The following is a 7,921-nucleotide window of genomic DNA, read 5'->3' on the forward strand; positions in this document are numbered from 1 at the left end:
TTTCTTTCTCAGATGCAATATGTGTTCGGTCTGGGCAGTGATACTGACCCTTTATTTCATCCATCTTTATAGCATTATTATACTTTACATATATAACATAGAATCTAATATTATTTATCTTTTATATACAGTGAATGGAAAGATTGTGGGGTGGGGCCTGGTGGGTGGGGTCTGCCATAAATGCTATTGAGCTCTTTCTTTCTAAATAGTTTTGAAGGGCACAGATCTGCAAACTCCATCACAGTTTGGGCGTATGAAAATTACATGGAACGTAAAAAAAAAAAAAAAATATTGTAAATCTGTCTAGTTTTATCTCTCTTACCAAATTTATTTCACTGGTTATATTATACACTGTTTATATTGAACAAATTTTATGTTCTATGATTTTATTATCCAGTGTTTTATTGTTGTTTGAACTGTTTTTTTTTTATCTTGATTGTGTGTACTCTTATCTTGTGCTATAATTTTAAAAAGTTGTATACAACTAAAGTTTACTATTATTATTACTATATTAGTCCCACCAAATGGTTTAGTTTAATGGCTTTATTGAAGCTTCATGTTTTAAAACATGCCACATGATCATAATAATGAGCTGAGTGTAGTCCTCTTCCTCCTCTTCATCACAGTGTCTCAGTGTCTCTTCCGTGATGCAGTGATGGGCACAGTGATGTGTTCACCGTTGCCACACTCACAGCAAGCATGAGATGGAGCTTTCAGCTGGGGGGGGACGGTGAGTCTTGCAGCTGGCTGGAACAACCGTCTGTCCATCCTCATCTAAAATGGATGAAAGCAGAGAATGTTTGCACAGCGTTCATTTTAATTTACTCGAAGAAATAACCTGCTAAACCTGCCTGTGTGGCGTTCACATTACTCTAACACAGCATATTTACCATATGCCTTGTTTGTATGTTATATTGAACAGCAAAAACACAGGGCCTGCTATTCTCTTCAATTAATTCTCAAGTCTGCACCTTTATTTTTCTATTTAAAATGCACTTAATAATACATCTGGATTTTGGGAAATAAGGAACCACATGAGTGTAATGGTTGGGAGGCTGAGGGTGAACACATATACAAAGTAACAATGCCTCGGATGTGAGAGTGAACTGGAACAATGACTAGGCAAACCCTAATGAGAATGAGTAAACGAACAGACAGGATTAACAAATAAATAACAAGTTTAATATAAAAAAATGAACAAGAAAAACAACACAGAATAGAATGAGGGAAAGAATCAGAAGACTAAGCAGGCTAACAGGGCGAGGCTGATAACAAGGCAACTAAGGAAACTTAACACTAAGGAACGGCTAACAGGAGAACAACGATGAAGCACAGAACCAGGTTACTTATGCTAGACGAGACTTTAAACCATGGACAGGCACAGGATTTGGGACAGACTGAGGGAAAAGGAGTGGGACTGGCAACATGGCTAGAACAGGAGGTGAGCACAGAGACAGGAGAGGAGAAATACTGGGATAGCTGCGGGAACAGGGACAGGCACAGAAGCAAAGGCAGACGTAATTATGTTAAACAAAACTGAGACAGGCACAGCAACAAAATAAACAACAGGCATGAGTGCAGCTACTGGAACAGGTAAAGGAACACCGATGCCACAAGGCAGGGTAACAGGTTTTTACCAAGTTCACACAAACAGGTATAGATACATTATGTAGATGCAGTTACAGAAGTGTCGTAGGGCGTGGGCACCAGTGGAGCATGAGCTGAGCGTTCACGAGCACGTCTGACGTGTCCTGAGCGTCCACCTGCATGTCCGATGTGGGTGCCGAGTCATGGTTGCGTTCAGCGATGGCAGGCTCAGGAGGTCTGGAGGTGCGGCTGCACTCAGCGATGGAAGGCGTGGGAGGTTTGCAGGCGCGGCTCTGCGAGGAGCGTAGGCAGGCAGGCCAGAGAGAAAAAGGCTGGGGAGGCAGGCAGGCACGGAGGGAGGGAGGCTGGGGAGAGAAGGAGGCAGGGAGGCTGACAGGGAGGGAGGGAGTGAGGGAGGCTCAGGAGGCAGTGAGGCAGGTAGGCAGCCAGGGTGGGAGGGAGGGAGGCTGGGGATACATGAGGCCAGACAAGCAGCATGTGACCCATACTCCAGGGGAGGCTGGGAATACATGTGGCCACATGATTAGAATCGAGACCCAGACACCGAGGGGAGGCTGGGGCTACCCATGGCCGGTAGATCTGAATGGAGACGCAGACTCCTGGGGGAGGTTTGGAATACATTCTGTTCATCTGGCCACATGTAACCCCAGACTCCCTCCCTCCCTTCCTGCCTCCCTCCTTTCCTCCCCAGTGTACCCAGTGTTCTTGCTCTCTCCCTGCCTGCTTGCCTCCCCACCCTCCCTGCCTCCCTCCATCCAGACCTGCTTGCCTGCCTCCCCAGTGCCTCTCTCTCCCTCCCTGCCTGCCTGCCTCCCCAGCCTCTCTGCTTACCCTCCTGCCCACCCATTTGCCTGCCTGCCCAGCTTATGTGCCAGTCTGCCTCCCTCCCTGTTTGCCTGTCTCCCTCACTCCTCAGCCCCCTCCCTCCCTCCATCTCTCCCTGCTTGTCTGCCAGCCTGCTTGTCTCCCCAGACTCCCTCCCTGCCTCCCCGCCTCCCCAGCCTACCACCCTCCCTGCCTGCCTGCCTGTGCACCCTCCCTCCCTGCCTCCCTGCCTCCCTGCCTCCCTGCCTCCCTGCCTCCCCAGCCTCTCTGCTTACCCTGCCACCTGCCCACCTGCCTGCCCAGTTTACTTGCCTGTCTGCCTCCCTGCCTGCCTGTCTGGCACAGTGATGCATTCACCCCTGCTATGCTCACTCTCCATCACTGTGCAGCAAGCATGAGATGGAGCTTTCAGCTGGGGGCTGATGTTGAGTCTTCCAGCTGGCTGGAGCAACAGTCTGTCCATCCTCATCTAATATGCATGAAAGTAGAGGAGGTTTGTACAGTGTTCATTTTCATTTAATCAAAGAAATAACCTGCTAAGCCTGGCAGCATAGTGTTAACTTTATTCTAATGCAGCATATTTATCTGGGGGATGGGACATCCTGCCCAACTGGGAAGCAGCAGCACATGGTATTTCTGGAATGTTGGACCAAGTTGCATCGAAAGATGTTTCGACATACGTCTTGTGATTCCACTCTTACTTGAAATGGTCATATTCCAGACAATCCATGCACCTCTTTTATCTTTTTTTCATGAAAAGAAGCCACGCCTCTCCTCCATGACACCTTCTTGCATGTTTGTAAGAGATTGAAATCATGACACTCAGTGTTAGTTTTGCACAATGCCTAATTCAGAAAAATGCACAAAAAGAAGTCTTCATCTCGGAGTCGTATAATTCTGATGGATCGGGCAATTTGGAACTGGTTCCTGATTTCCATCACTTTGCTTCATGAATGAAAAAGCTGATTGCGTGTTGAGGAAAACAGATGTTTTTATAAGTGGCTGTGAATGGATTTGCTTTTGCTATTAAAGTGTGTTATTCCTACTACCATATCTTCTCAGATTCACTATTCATTCGAGTTCTCTTAAGTTTATAGTCTGCTATAGACTGCTACCTGCATATCTAACACAAAAATTAGTGCTTCCCATTGCAGAGCCAAGATTATTCTGACATGTTAAGTCATTAAAATGACTTCATTCTGGTTACCATGATATTAAGAATGGAATGCCTTGAGAATACCAACTCCAGACAGATAAACAGAAAACCTATAGATGATGCATAAAATGAATGCTGGATGAAAATAGATACATTTACTCACATCTGCAGGAGAACCTGCCATGTCTCTCTCCTCCTTCAGTGTCTGCTGCTCCTCCCTCATCTTCCTCAGCCACTCTCCCATCATCTCCTCATCTGCCGCCTTGTGATGTCCATGTGGAAAGGGGTGACACTGTGATGTGGGGGAATGGTGCCGATGTCTATGTCGTTGGTTATAAGGATGGATTCTGTTTCAGTGAAAATCCATGTTAGTTTAAAACCTGCGTAACATGGTACACCACAAAGTTAGTTTTCAGCTCATGAGGCACAGCATTGGAAATACCTGAGACAACTGCCAGATGCAATTTACCCTGTCCCCATCAATTTCTGAACTGCGTTACATTGTCCCCACTACTTCTTGAAAGTGTATTAAGAAAATATTAGTATTTTCTACACAAGCTTCATTTTGCTCCATTTGATAAATATAATTTGATTAATTGTTGTTTTGATCTATAAATCTAATCATATTATGTTCTTAATGACAATCAGAACACATTCTTGCTGATATGTTGTTGAGACGATGGTGAAATAACTGACTGACGTTTCTTGAAATGAAATCAAAATCAATAGAAAACAACTGTACTTCAAATATATATTAAACCATAATATTAGTTTTGAGAAGCAGGCAAGATGGGAGTCACATGCAGCTAGAAATGTATGGCTTTACTGAGCAGAGGAAACACTGCAGGCAACAGCCTACAGTGATCACGTAAAGCTCATCATATTATTCCTAGAGAGTAACATTCTGTCCCTCAAAGGCAATGAAACAAGAAAACGTTGGTTGGTGGGATTTAATTTTGCATCCTAATGGGGAGAAGACAATTCAAGCCAGTTTGTAAACTATGCCTTTCAGGCACCAAAAGGGAGGAAATGCTGGATGGATCCAGAAGTCCCCTTGCTGTATGGTTTCTGTAGTGCAGTGGTTATCATGTTTGTTTTACAGGCAGAAAGTACCTGGTTCAATACCAGCCTGAAACACTTTTCTTGGTAAATGTGTAACTGCTGTCCTTACAGTTGAATGGAGGGCTGTTCTTCACAGAGCAAAGTCAGGCTCCTTAACTAATCGCCAAACTGATGAATTAAAACTCGTAGCATAATGTCTATGCTAATTCAAGACTTTCAAACATTAGTACAGGAAGTATAAACTTTAGTGAGTGTGTCCTTATTTTGTTTCCTAAAAAGGTTTATGCTAATTAGCTCAATTTTAAAAGTTACTTTCATCAAGTCTATGGCAAAGAAAAAATCCTTGCAAGGCAATGTCAAGCATACAGAATTTGTGCAATAGGTTATGCTCTAAATGCCAATGAGAGAACTACAGAGATAAAGTAAAACTCTTCATATTATGCCCAGTTAGCAACAGTCTGTTTCTCGAAGGGTAAGAAACAAGAGAACTTTGGTGGGGTTGTCTGAATTTTGCATCCTAATGCTTGAGAAGCCATACTGCTTAGCCAGATTTAAAACTATGATTTTCAAGCCCCAAAAATGAGCAAATGCTGGAAAGCAGCATTTTTTTTTGCAACTTTGAATCAGATATTTCTGAAAAATTAGAATTGTAAACCATTTAAATTTTAGGTACATCTGCTCGTAAAACACATTTTAGGCCATCCAACATACCCACGACATTTGCATAAAATGGCAGCTATTTGTGAACAGAGAGAGTAATGGTATTTACTAACCGTCAAAATGATTTATTGCTTGATTTGATTGGTTGATTTGACAGCTGTCAATCATCCTCGTCGTCCGAGTCATCTTAGAAAAGAAAACTGATCCAATTATTCTAGTATAAATGTGATTAATAAACATGCTTTTAAAATTATACTTACGTGGAGATGGTGGCCTACAGGTTAGTGTGGTTGAACAGCGTGAATAGGCCTAGAATTATTTAGACGTATGTTATAAGCCACAGTGACCTCTGTATACGTTTCTGTAGACGTTGTCGGTTGTAAGAGGTGAAATATTTGTGAGCTCCGCCAGAGGGCTCGATGAATAGTGGATGACAGTAGAGGGATTCACCCCCTCTGCCTGTGTGACAAATTAACGCACTGCATAAACTTTTAGACATAAAGCGATCTTTTAACATATGGTAGACGCACTCTAGAAAAGATTACCTTGTAACAACTCTTTCAATATATGAACTGTTTCATCAGCTTGTGTCCTTATATCTGCAAATAAAAGTAACAAAAATGTAAACAAAACAAATACATAAAATTAACATTTATAAAAGTTCACAAATAATAAATTACCTTGGTCGGCAATTCTCTCCACAGAGTCAAGGAAGTCGTGAACGTCGGAAACTATGGAAATACATAGAACAGACTTATACACCATGAGTAGAAAAGATCACCATAATGATATCCTTTATACCAAAACCGCATTTATGTCAGGTCATGTACTGGTTAATTTAAGTAAATAGATTCACCCACTTCGAAGCTAAAGTTTTTTCTATTTAGCTAGCCCTGAGAATAAGAATAGCCGTCGATCAAAAGAGTTTTAGTCGATCAAAATGTTTCACGTACTCTATGGCATAGCGGTCATATTACATATTGACCATTAATCATCAGAATAAAGACATTGACAATATCCTTTCCTAGATAGCTCGCAAAAGAATACTTACGATAGCTTGTAGATAATACGCATTGATTGTTAAAATGTATGTTTTATCTAGACCTGAAATTAATTACGACGCTAAGCCCCACTGAGTTAAATCATACAACGCACGATAAAGTATTTCATCCATTAGCTAAATAAATAGCTAAATACACGTCAGCCTTTTTAGTAACTTATACTAATATAAGGTATAGCATGAATTAGTTAAGCATTACTGAATTGCTTACCTGTTGTGAACTAAAGGAGTGAAATACCGAAAACACGGCTTTAAGAAAAAGTCGGTGGGGATAGAAATGGTTTTCGGATAGAAGTTGTAAATTACGTCCCTCCCCCAACACCTCTCTCAGTTGTGGAATGCACTGAAAGTGGTAAGAGTACAACGTGTGATAACGGACAAAAACCTTGTGTGATAAAACTTATAGAGTAACCAATGGTTAGAGATCAGACAAAAATAAATTAATTAAAACTTTGTGATGTTTTCTGAAAAGTTTGCTTATTGCCTTGTTTGAATACATCTGGCAAATAAGATGTAAAGAGGTGTCGTGGGAGAGATGTGTGTGTGTGTGTGTGTGTGTGTGTGTGTGTGTGTGTGTGTGTGTGTGTGTGTGAGAGAGAGAGAGAGAGAGAGAGAGAGAGAGAGAGAGAGAGAGAGAGAGAGAGAGTCAATGACCTCTGACTGCAGAGTGTGTGTCAGAGAGGACACTGAACAGATAGAGAAAGTGGAGACAAACTGGTGTAGTATGAGACTAAAAAAAATTATTTTCTTTAATCACATTATTTCACTATTAAATAATTATTTCAATGATTCCTACTCAAACATCTGGGGTACAACTAAATTTAAATGAGCGGGTACGAGGGTCTGGTTTTGTGGGAGGAGTTGCACGCTGCACGGGATTGGTCAGACCGGGTGGTTGGGTAGAAAGAAAAGGCGGCAAAATTGAGGAGTCAAATGAGGAGTGTATTTCTGACCCTGGGAGGAGTTTTTTTTTTTTTTTTCACCTTATATCATATTTTGTCAGAAAGTTTTTCCTGCATGATGGGGGGCGGGGGGGGGGGGAGTGAGGAGGTGTAACCTCTAGAGAATCAACCAATGGGAGGGAGTGGGAGGGGTGAATGAGTGGGTGAGACACACACACACACACACACACACACACACACACACACACACACACACACACACACACACACACACACACACACACACACACACACACACACACACACACACACCCGAGACCCATACGCAAGTTTGAGTATGACTACATGACCGGCAGCAGAGCGGAGCGGACATTAAAGACTGGATGGTACGTATTCGTTTAAGACTCGGAAGTTTTATTTACTTTGTGTTTTAATTTATTTTCATATAATATTGTCACATCATAAATCATAATAATAATAATAATAATTTATATATATATATATATATATATATATATGGAGGGTCAAAACAAATCAAGCAATAAATCATTTTTTTGACAGTTTATAAATTCCATTAGGCTTTCTAGGTTTATATGGAGGCTCTGCAAGAATAGCAAAGTCTGATCAGTTATAAGTAATGAGGGTTCA

The 7,921-nt window shown here is 41.7% G+C and overlaps 1 long non-coding RNA gene across 1 annotated transcript; it reads right to left on the reverse strand.

The window, feature by feature from the left end:
- Positions 1 to 579: 579 nt before the first annotated feature.
- Positions 580 to 5,912, reverse strand: LOC145647747 (uncharacterized). The gene is made up of 5 exons (XR_014116379.1): positions 5,857 to 5,912; positions 5,572 to 5,770; positions 5,425 to 5,497; positions 3,753 to 3,936; positions 580 to 774 (listed from the first exon to the last, which is right to left on the reverse strand). It is a non-coding gene; the product is annotated as an uncharacterized LOC145647747 (long non-coding RNA).
- Positions 5,913 to 7,921: the final 2,009 nt, after the last annotated feature.

Source organism: Electrophorus electricus, chromosome 2 (assembly GCF_041902795.1).
Source record: "Electrophorus electricus isolate QZ-2024a chromosome 2, ASM4190279v1, whole genome shotgun sequence".
Lineage (NCBI taxonomy): Eukaryota > Metazoa > Chordata > Actinopteri > Gymnotiformes > Gymnotidae > Electrophorus > Electrophorus electricus.